The sequence below is a fragment of the Ipomoea nil genome, unplaced genomic scaffold, assembly GCF_001879475.1.
Source record: "Ipomoea nil cultivar Tokyo-kokei standard unplaced genomic scaffold, Asagao_1.1 scaffold0656, whole genome shotgun sequence".
In the NCBI taxonomy this organism is placed as follows: domain Eukaryota; kingdom Viridiplantae; phylum Streptophyta; class Magnoliopsida; order Solanales; family Convolvulaceae; genus Ipomoea; species Ipomoea nil.
Genome location: NW_017617084.1, coordinates 1,302,476 through 1,312,404, shown reverse-complemented (window position 1 = coordinate 1,312,404; position 9,929 = coordinate 1,302,476). Strand labels below are relative to the sequence as shown.

At 34.0% G+C, this 9,929-nt stretch overlaps 1 pseudogene; it reads right to left on the bottom strand.

The window, feature by feature from the left end:
* Window positions 1-1,544: 1,544 nt before the first annotated feature.
* LOC109174734 lies at window positions 1,545-6,097 on the bottom strand (annotated as a pseudogene).
* Window positions 6,098-9,929: the final 3,832 nt, after the last annotated feature.

The following is a 9,929-nucleotide window of genomic DNA, read 5'->3' as shown; positions in this document are numbered from 1 at the left end:
ATAATATTTACTGAACTAAGTGTAAAAGTACACTCACCAGGGTAGTGTCTCAATGTGCTAAGTGTGTTACCTCGTAGGGTAGCTCATCCTGCGAATCTGCCATTTGGCATTACCTCGGAATCTTGCTCAAATAATAGAGACTACAAACACAGACTAATCGTAGCGATCCCCACAGATGGCGCCAATGATGGTTTTATTGGGACCGGATCCACCATAAACCGGATACAGAAATATAGAAAGGGGGTAGGCAAAGAATAACTTTATTACCCGGGGCACTAGGCCCAAAATAGTACGTACAAAGCCTGATGTACAAGCCCAGAATGACGGTCCAAAATAATAACTAAACAAGCTAAGGGAACTAATAAATTAAATAAAACTAAAATATATTATCGATAGGACTTGAACCCTAGTGTGCCAGTAAGGGATTGAAGACTCAAACCAATAAACCATGAGTGGTTTGGTGAGCTAAGGGGTGCCTTTAAAAGGATGCCTATTTATACTATTAAGGGATTCACGGATGGTTGACAAATGGATGGCATCTGACAGCCTTCATTCTGGACCACACACGTATCCCCCCACTACCTTGCTTCCAGCGCACTCCCATGCATAAGTGGAGTTTCCTACCCTTTAGTATATAAGATCTTGATTGATTTGGTGGTTTAGGACTTGTGTTGTTATGCTTGAGGTTGTGGGTTCAATACGCATTAATAGTAATTTTAATAATATCTTGCTCCAAGCTTCCTTCTTTCCTTAGCCCGATAGAATTTCATTATTCTTGTTGGGCCAACACATCACCCATAAAGATGGACACCACGTTTGGGCGGTTGGGCCAATTTTCCCAATAAACTTGGGCCCCTCGGAGTCCCATATCGCCATCAGTTCTGTAATTATGAATATAGAGATTCAATAATTGTGAATATGAAGTTCAAAAATTATGAACATATAGTTCAATAATTATGAACATAGAACAGCATAACGATTTATTATAAAGTGTATTATATAATTTATAAAATTCATGTTATATTTTGCTCGGGCTTGAGCCAGTTTGAAGTGGAGTTCGGGACAATTTTTTATAGGACTTGAATCGGCCGGTTTAGGTTTGGGCTAAGTTTGGCTTAGGCCCGCTTTTTTCCAGACTAATTTAGCGCAATCGTTATACCCTGCACCACGGCGCGCGCAGTACTGTGCGTCCTGCCCACGCCTCCCAAAACGACATCGTTTTGGGGGGCGCGGAAGGGAGTTGGCGTGATTATGTGTATTTGTTTATATCATTATGTGTATTTGTTTATACAATTATGTGTATTTTTTATACAGTTATGTGTATTTGTTTATACAATTATGTGTATTTGTTTATACAATTATGTGTATTTTTTTATACAGTTATGTAAAACGACGTCATTTTGTATTAGGGCGCACAATGCAATGCGCGCCCTGGTGCACTATATAAATTGCCAATTTAGGGTTAATTTGACTTTGAACCGGCTCGTGGCCACCTCTAATGAACATATATTCAACAATTTTTCTTTTTTTATAACATAACTATATATTCATCAAATAATTATATAAACATTACATTGCTGGCTCAACTGGGCCCAATTCGGACCATCCACATAATTATCTAAAGATTTCACTACTATTCTAGTGCGAATTCATTTCTTCAACCGGTTTTATGAAACAAATTTTCATGGTTATATATATTGTTATCTGCAATATAATTTTAGGCATTCTGGACATTTGAGTTCCTTGATTAAGGTGCGGGGTTTTTGACTGCTGTGATCTCTACCGCCTTCGTTGGCTCGCTTGCTGCCTTCTCAATGTCATCTACGAAAGTGATATCTGTTTCGATTTTGTGCTCTCTGTTCTTTCCCCATAAAACACTGTATAGTCCTCCAACCAGCAACACTCCTCCCAATATGCTGTCATTATAATCAAATTAAATGATTAAGTAGGACAAACAATTTGATTAAACTAAACAGATTTGAAAACATATACACAAAAATTTGGATTTATAATGAATGTTGCATTTTTAAGCTAATGTATGTATTGATCCGCTAAATTCGAATCTTATCCGAAATCATCAATTAAAAATCTCAAATTAAGCTGAGCCTGACTGGATAAATCGAATAAATAATTCTTTTGCGCATGATAATTTTATAATGAAATTTAATTTAATATTATATTTCAAATTTTAAATTAATAAATTTATTACTTAAATTTGTAAATTGTAATACAGAATTTGGCCAAGTATTTAAAATTTCGAATTTAGTTTGGAATTCAGTTATAAAATTTTGCCCAAGTTAATATATACATATTGTGGGCAAATTATGCTCTGGACCCGTGTCCACATTGAATTGTGGACACGGGCCCAAAACGATGTCGTTTTTAAAAAAAAACGCGTCATTTAGTTAAAAAAAAAAAATTTCGTGCGTGTTTTGCCGTTAACGGCGTTATTTTTTTTTTTTGATTATGAATGTACAGTTATGCCGTTATGAATGTACAGTTATGCCGTTATGAATGTACAGTTATGCAATTATGAAATTATGAACACAGAGCTCTAACATTATGAACTTACAATTATGAACATATATAGTGATAAAATTATGACCATGGAGCTTTAAAATTGTGAATATAGAGCTTCGAAGATTATGAATGTACAGTTATAGAGTTATGAATCTACAGTTATGGAGTTATGAATCTACAGTTATGAGATTATGAATCTACAGTTATGAAATTATGAATGTAATCGAATTATGAACAAAGAGCTCTAACATTATGAACTTACAATTATGAACATATAGTGATAAAATTATGAACATAGAGCTCTAAAATTGTGAACATAGAGCTTCGAAAATTATGAATGTACAATTATGGAGTTATGAATGTACAGTTATGATGTTATGAATGTACAGTTATAGAGTTATGAACGTACAATTATGGAATTATGAATGTATAGTTATTAACATATACTAATAAAATTATGAACATATACTTCTATAACAAAGTGATCTGAAATTAAAAAAAAAAAAAGAAAAAAAAAAAAAAAGAGATAACAGTGCCTAACGACACTGTTACCCGTGTCCAGCAAGCATGCTGGACACGGGTCCAAGGCATAACGATTGCATATTGTGATACTCTTGGGGATTTATATGGGCTAATGGGTTTTGGGCTTAAGAAACGTATTGGTTTGGGTTACGTTTATATATGTAAAAAGGAAAATAGGAGAGAATGATTAGTATTAGGAATTAGGGAGTAACTAATTACCTTCCCAAACTGATAATCTCTCCCAAAAGCAAGCTGATGTAGCAATGGTGATGATCAATGCCAAGGGTGTAGTCATTGCCAGGAAAAGTGGACCTTTCTTCTCATCCACCCACGATTGCAAGTAAAACGTAACCCCAGTCACTACAATTCCCTGTCACATAATAATTTTCCACTTTAATTAACTGCACTATATATAATTAACTTTTTTTGAATGGCGTTAGTTGTTACTTACACAATAAGCAACAGATAGTAGTTTGACATTCCATCCGAGCTGCCACTCCCTGGGGTTTCTCACCAAAGCAATGGCTACAACGAATGATTGAATGGTGCTGCTAAAGCATTGAAGAGTTGTGCACAGAAGCTTGGAAGGGTAAGCTTTCAGAACATGGCCCTGCACATACATACATTCTTTACAAATTAAATTAAAGTTGAACCCACCATGCATGCAATATAGTAACCAAATTAGTTGGCGTGAGTGGCCGTTCACTCTCGTCCCTTAAGAGAGGTCGATAGTTCAAATCCCCTCTCGTATGAAAAAAAACAATTTGACCAGCACTTTGCCCCTTAATTGGACCAGCTTGGTGTGAACGGAGAATAGTTTGAATATGGTACGCCTCCTACTATACTGTTAGGGCCTGCTCAGGACCTCGTGTTCTTCCTTGGGGCCTCGAGGCAGGACCTTGGCCATGACGGCTGGAGTCAGCCTCAGGGCCATTCTTAAAGGATGGCTCGAGTACGTTGTCTTGACCTGTCTTTTTGGGTCTGTTTGTTCCGAACTCATTTCTAATATATCTATCAGTAGTTACCTACACGACAAGCCATAAGCTCCAGCAAGTGTTGGCAAGGAGCATGAGAAATACACCCTTCACCCATGCTTGGCCAGAAGAAGGGTTAACTTGAAGGTGTTGGTCATGGTGATTGATAAGGTGGTGGTGCATCAACAGCCTCATGGTTGGTCCTCTGTAGAAGGCAATGGTGGCTGCTCCTCCCATGCATAGACCTATGCCCAACACCTTCACTATTCCACCCACCGATCGAAAGTCCACCCTTTCCATCCTGTTCCATAACAATGTTAATTAATTAATTCAAAAATTAAAAAACAAAAACCCAATAAAATCTAAAGTAACTTTGACATTGTAAACCATTTCCATGACAATTTATGTTACTTTGTTTGAAGATAGATATATAGCGTAGGAGCATGATGGAAATGACATTGTAAACCAAGTCCATGACAATTACATTCTTTATTCAACATTTAAAAACAAAACCTCAAAATTAAGCTAATCTTGGGACTAATTAAGATCTACGTACTATACTTTTTGTATGTTAATCAAATTTTATGCTTAATTGCATACCTATATAATGTAACTTTATGCTAACTATTAGGCAGGTGATGGACTGACATGATGACTCTGTCCCTCCTGACTCTATCATTCAATTTATTCATTAATATACAGCATTATAAACCTTCAAAAAAAAGGTAGGTGATGGACTGATATGATGACATAATATTTTAAATAGATAGATGGTCACAAGATTGAACTACTTTTACCAGTATTCCAATTAACCTATGACTTATAATTAACTTATAATAAAGAGCATTATACACAATAGATAAGTTTCTTTGTTTTTCATTTTTTCTTTTATACATGAAATGACACGAAGAATGTTCCTCCACATAAGCTATGGAGTACAAGTATATAAAGTGGATAGAATTATAGTTATTCGTTGGACCTAGAAGACTGGAGGTATGCCCGCAACATATATATATATATATATATATATATATATATATATATACTTTTAATTAGGTCAAAATTAAAAGTTATAATATGCTGTAAACCTGGACACCTGAATCTCCAGAAGAATTGAACGGATCGGAGTAAATTTAATCTTTGGTCCATAATTATTTAATTACCTGAACAAAAGGGCAAGGAGGAAAGTAACGACTGGAAGGCTGTTAGTAGTTGCAGCAGCCAAAGTTGCAGAAGTATATTTTAAGGCCACGCCATAGATGTTCAAACTAATCGTAATCCTGCACATACAACTCCACCAACAATCTTAATAATTCTTTTAAAAAAAGCAAAAGCTTTTTTTTTTTTTTTTTTTTTTATATACATTAGGTTTCTCAATTTATTCTAGACTAATTCTAAGCCTTCGAAACCTTTGCCCAAAAATGGGTGTAGGAGGTAAATCCCCCTTTGCCCAAAAATGGGTGTAGGAGGTAAATCCCCAATCTTTCAGTAGTTAGTCTTTGATTCTTAACCCTTGTCTGCAGAATGTACACTCTGTGCATAAAGAGTTTTCATCACATCTAATGTCTCCCAAGGATCCCTAAATTTTTAGTAGAATGAATTCAAACCCTCCGCGGAGCAATAGAAAACAATTTTTTGAGGCGATACTAAATGAAGAAGCTTAAAATCTGACTCACCCAATGAGAGAGAGCATGAAAATCATGAAGAAAGTGGTGAAAGTGAGGCGGGGCGCAGTTTTCCTGAAATCAAACGTAGGATGAAGCTATTTATATGTGTGATAATACTCAGCTCTGGCAAATAAACCCAACTAACTAACAATATACATCGTACCGTTCGACAAGCAAAGCAATGGGAAGCAGGAACACAGTGGCGGCGGCCTGTCTGTAGAACACAAACACAGAGGTGTTCATCCCAACGTCAAAAGCAACCTTGGACAGCAGGAACATGCCTGCATATATGGACTGTATTGCCAGAACAGCCAAGTAGGGTTTCTTAACACTGCCTTCCATAATTTCGATCTTGATCCCTCTCTATATATATACACCAAGAATAGATTTCAGTATGTATATATATGTTGATGATGATCTCTCTCTGTGTTCGGTCTGTAAGTATGATCTGGAAATCAATGGCACTTCTCTGATGGGAGAGTTACAAGTTTAAATTCTGATTATTTGTGTTTCAATAGGTTGAGAAAGTAAGTAAACTCAAACAAAAATTTTGAAAAATAGAAATATTTCAAAAAAAAAAAAAAAGTTACTCTTTATGCATATGGCATATTATAATTAATTAATTATTAAATCAAAGTATTTTAATTAAATAATCACCTACTATGCAGTGTGATGATATCTCGATTACTATTCTAAGAGATACTATTCCAATGGGGGATTAGAGGTTCAAACTTCGGTGGTGACCGGTGTGGACTAGATTCTGTGAGCGGAAAGTGTTTGAGAAATATAGAACATATACTACCTTGTAAGAATATCTTGAGTATTTAGAAAAATTTAAATATTAAATAATCAAAGGGAAAGCAGAATGTTGAACAGAGTAGAGCATAGGGAATATGGCTGCCAATCCAGCCATTTTATTTAACATGTTGCGTGGGGTAGGGCATTATGAAAAAAATTAATCTGTTAACCTGAATCGCATCAAGTACATATTTTTATACAAAAAGATAGTATATGTTTAATATACTTTCTCTATTTGTTGTAATCAAGGTTACAGAAGGCGCTAGGCGCTAGTTAGGCGCTCGGGGATGTCTAGGAGGCTAAGTAATTTGAGTATATTGTTTCCACTTGGCTAGGAGTTGTTGGACTATTATTATAATTCCTCAAACTAGTCAAATGCATATGTTAAATGATTAGTTGAGTACATATATGATTAGAGAAATATAGAAGAGGAGTAGCTGATCAGGTAAAAAACCACTCGGCCGAGTTGAGCGCCAACTCGGTGCCGAGGTTGTCTAGTCAGCCAATTAGTTGGTCGGTAGACTAAAAGCCACCTAGGGCTGAAATCGCCCCAGTCTAAGGGCGCCTAGTGCCTACTCAGTGCCTAGGCAGCCGCCTAAGCCGATTTTTTGAACAATGACTGTAATCCAAAAAGTTAATATCCCACCACCAGAGTTCAATCCCGTGACTTTTTCTGAAAGAGAATAGAGTCATGTAGGTGCCAACCGATTACAATGTGCTTGACTTCAGTAAAATTACTTATACAACTATGTTAATTATATATATATATATATATATATATATATATATATATATTAGGAAATATATGATTGATATTATAGACTTTCAATTATTATTATTATTATTACTATTATTATTATTATTATTACCATATTATTGTTATTCCTGAAAGAGAGTAGAGTCACGTAGGTGCCAACCGATTACAATGTGCTAGACTTCAGTACAATTACTTATTCAACTATGTTAATTATATGATTTCTTTTTGAGGAAATATATGATTGATATTATAGACTTTCAATTATTATTATTATTATTACTACTATTATTATTGTTATTACCATTATTATTATTATTATTATTATTATTATTATTATTATTATTATTATTATTATTATTATTATTAGAGTGATTTAAGGAATAAGGATAGGATACATTTGACAGTCAAACGTGTGATTAATTATATTGACTCCATTATATATATACTATATATAGTAAGAGACGTAGTCAAAGCTACACGTGTTTGATTTTGTTTGTTTAATGTTAATGGATCGAGCTATTAGTGCATCCCCATTAAGCATCTACATCAAAGGAAAAATGAGGGAGCATTTACTATTTTTAATGTCAAAATGTCATAGTGGGAGAGAGAGAGAATCAAGACAGAGAAGGGGTGGGGAGTATTTGCAAAGGTTGAGATATTACTATGCCCAAGAAAAAGGAATTAATGATGAAAGAGAGAGAACCAATAGAGTAAATGAAATACTATTATATATATATATATATATATATATATATATATATATATAAATCAGTTTTGATTTTTTTTTCCTCCCCTCCCATATTATTCTCTTTCCTACCCACTCTACATTCTCTCCCTAATATCCCCAACTGATAAGGTGATGTGGATTTTTAAGAATAGAATAGGTGATGTGGATGAGAGAAAGTGAGGATAGAGAAAATTAGAGCTCCTTTGCAAAAAGTGAGTTTTTTGTGGATTCCACGATACAGCAAAAAGAGTGAGTTTTTTGTGGGCCTCACAGCACAACAAAAGAGAAAATGAACAAGCAGCAATGCGCGTTTCGCGCACAATGGCGCCTAGCTGGGCGCAGGGACGGAGGGAGAGGGGGGCGGCTGCCCCCCTCACCCTACCCCCACCCCATATATAGTATTTGTATGTATATATGTATATATGTATATATAGTACATGTTTTAGTATTAGTATAAAAAAAACTATAAAATGTTAACAAGAAGTAAGTTAGAGTAGCATCAACATAGTTTTACAATTTTTTTTAATATTACACACACACACTCTATAATAAGATGTGTAATTTATAATGTGTTTTCTTTTCAAATTATTTTATTAATTATGTTTCATATTTTGTTATGAATATTTTTATAAAGTTTCGATGTGTTTTATTTTTCGTCCATATCCAACAATATTTACAATTATATTTCTTAGGTAGTTTATTTATTTATTTTTAATTATCTCTTTTGTTTTAATGTTTCGCTTTTTCTGGAAAAATTTTCTGAATCCGTCTGTACTGTTTCGCTCCCCCTCAACCGAATTTCTGGCTCCATCCCTGGCCGGGCGCACATCATTACCTATATTTTTTTTTCTTGCGTTAGATCACTGTTTTTTTTTCTTTTTCTTTTTCCTTCTTCTCTTCCTTCCTCCCTCCTTCTCTTTCTTACTTGGCACCTCAAAAATCACCCAAAAATTTTACTATTGAGGACTCCCTTAATTGTCTCCGCTGGGCGGTTGAATTTGGTGATTAAAAATATACGTAATGTGAATACTTCCGTCACCTAACTAATGGCTAGAATAGTAGAATGAGATCCCTTCGCGTATCTAATACTGCTATTAAGGTGTTATAATTTGGTTTGTCGTTGCATTGATGAATGATTAAATACTTAATTATATTTTTTGTCCTAAATTTATATGTGACAATTTACTTTTGGTCTTAATATTATTATTGCATGATTATTTTTATTCTTTTATCGACAAAATAGTTTAAATATCGTTAAATACAAGGGCACTTCAGTCTTTAATTATGAATTTTTTCAAAAAAATAAACATAAAAAATATAGCGGTTCAACCTACTTTGAATAAAAAAGAATGAAATGTATTTAATTTGTATTTAATGACATTTCAACGATTTTATTGAAGGAAGACTAAAAATGGTCATGCCACAATAATACTAAGACTAAATGAGGATGTTCTAATAAAAAATGACTAAAAGTGAACTGTTACCTATAACTTTAAGACCCAAAATGGAATTAACTCAAAGATTAATTATAATTGTATTGGCGTATTAGTTGGATTGATAGAGTTTACGACCACAAAACTTGTGAACAATTAATAACTTTGTAAACCATGATTCTCATACAAAGTCACGAGTTTGATCTTTGTTAATACCCTTTCGGGTAGTAGCTATGGGTTAATAGCTTTGTGACTAAATTGATATTAATTATTAGATCAGATTTAGACGTTTACCACTATACTAAAAATGTAAATTTATTTCTTTATATTTGAATAATAATCATCACCAAGTTTTGATAACAGTATAATGAAGTTGATTTGGGCTACTCTAACCAAGTTAGTTGAATAGTTGACTTGGTAATCATAAGATTATGAGTTTGATTTTTTTATGAACGATCTATTAGTCTTTTTTATTCGAGTCCTAAGTACAACACATAATTTTTACTTTGTTACCTGGACAACATTATATAA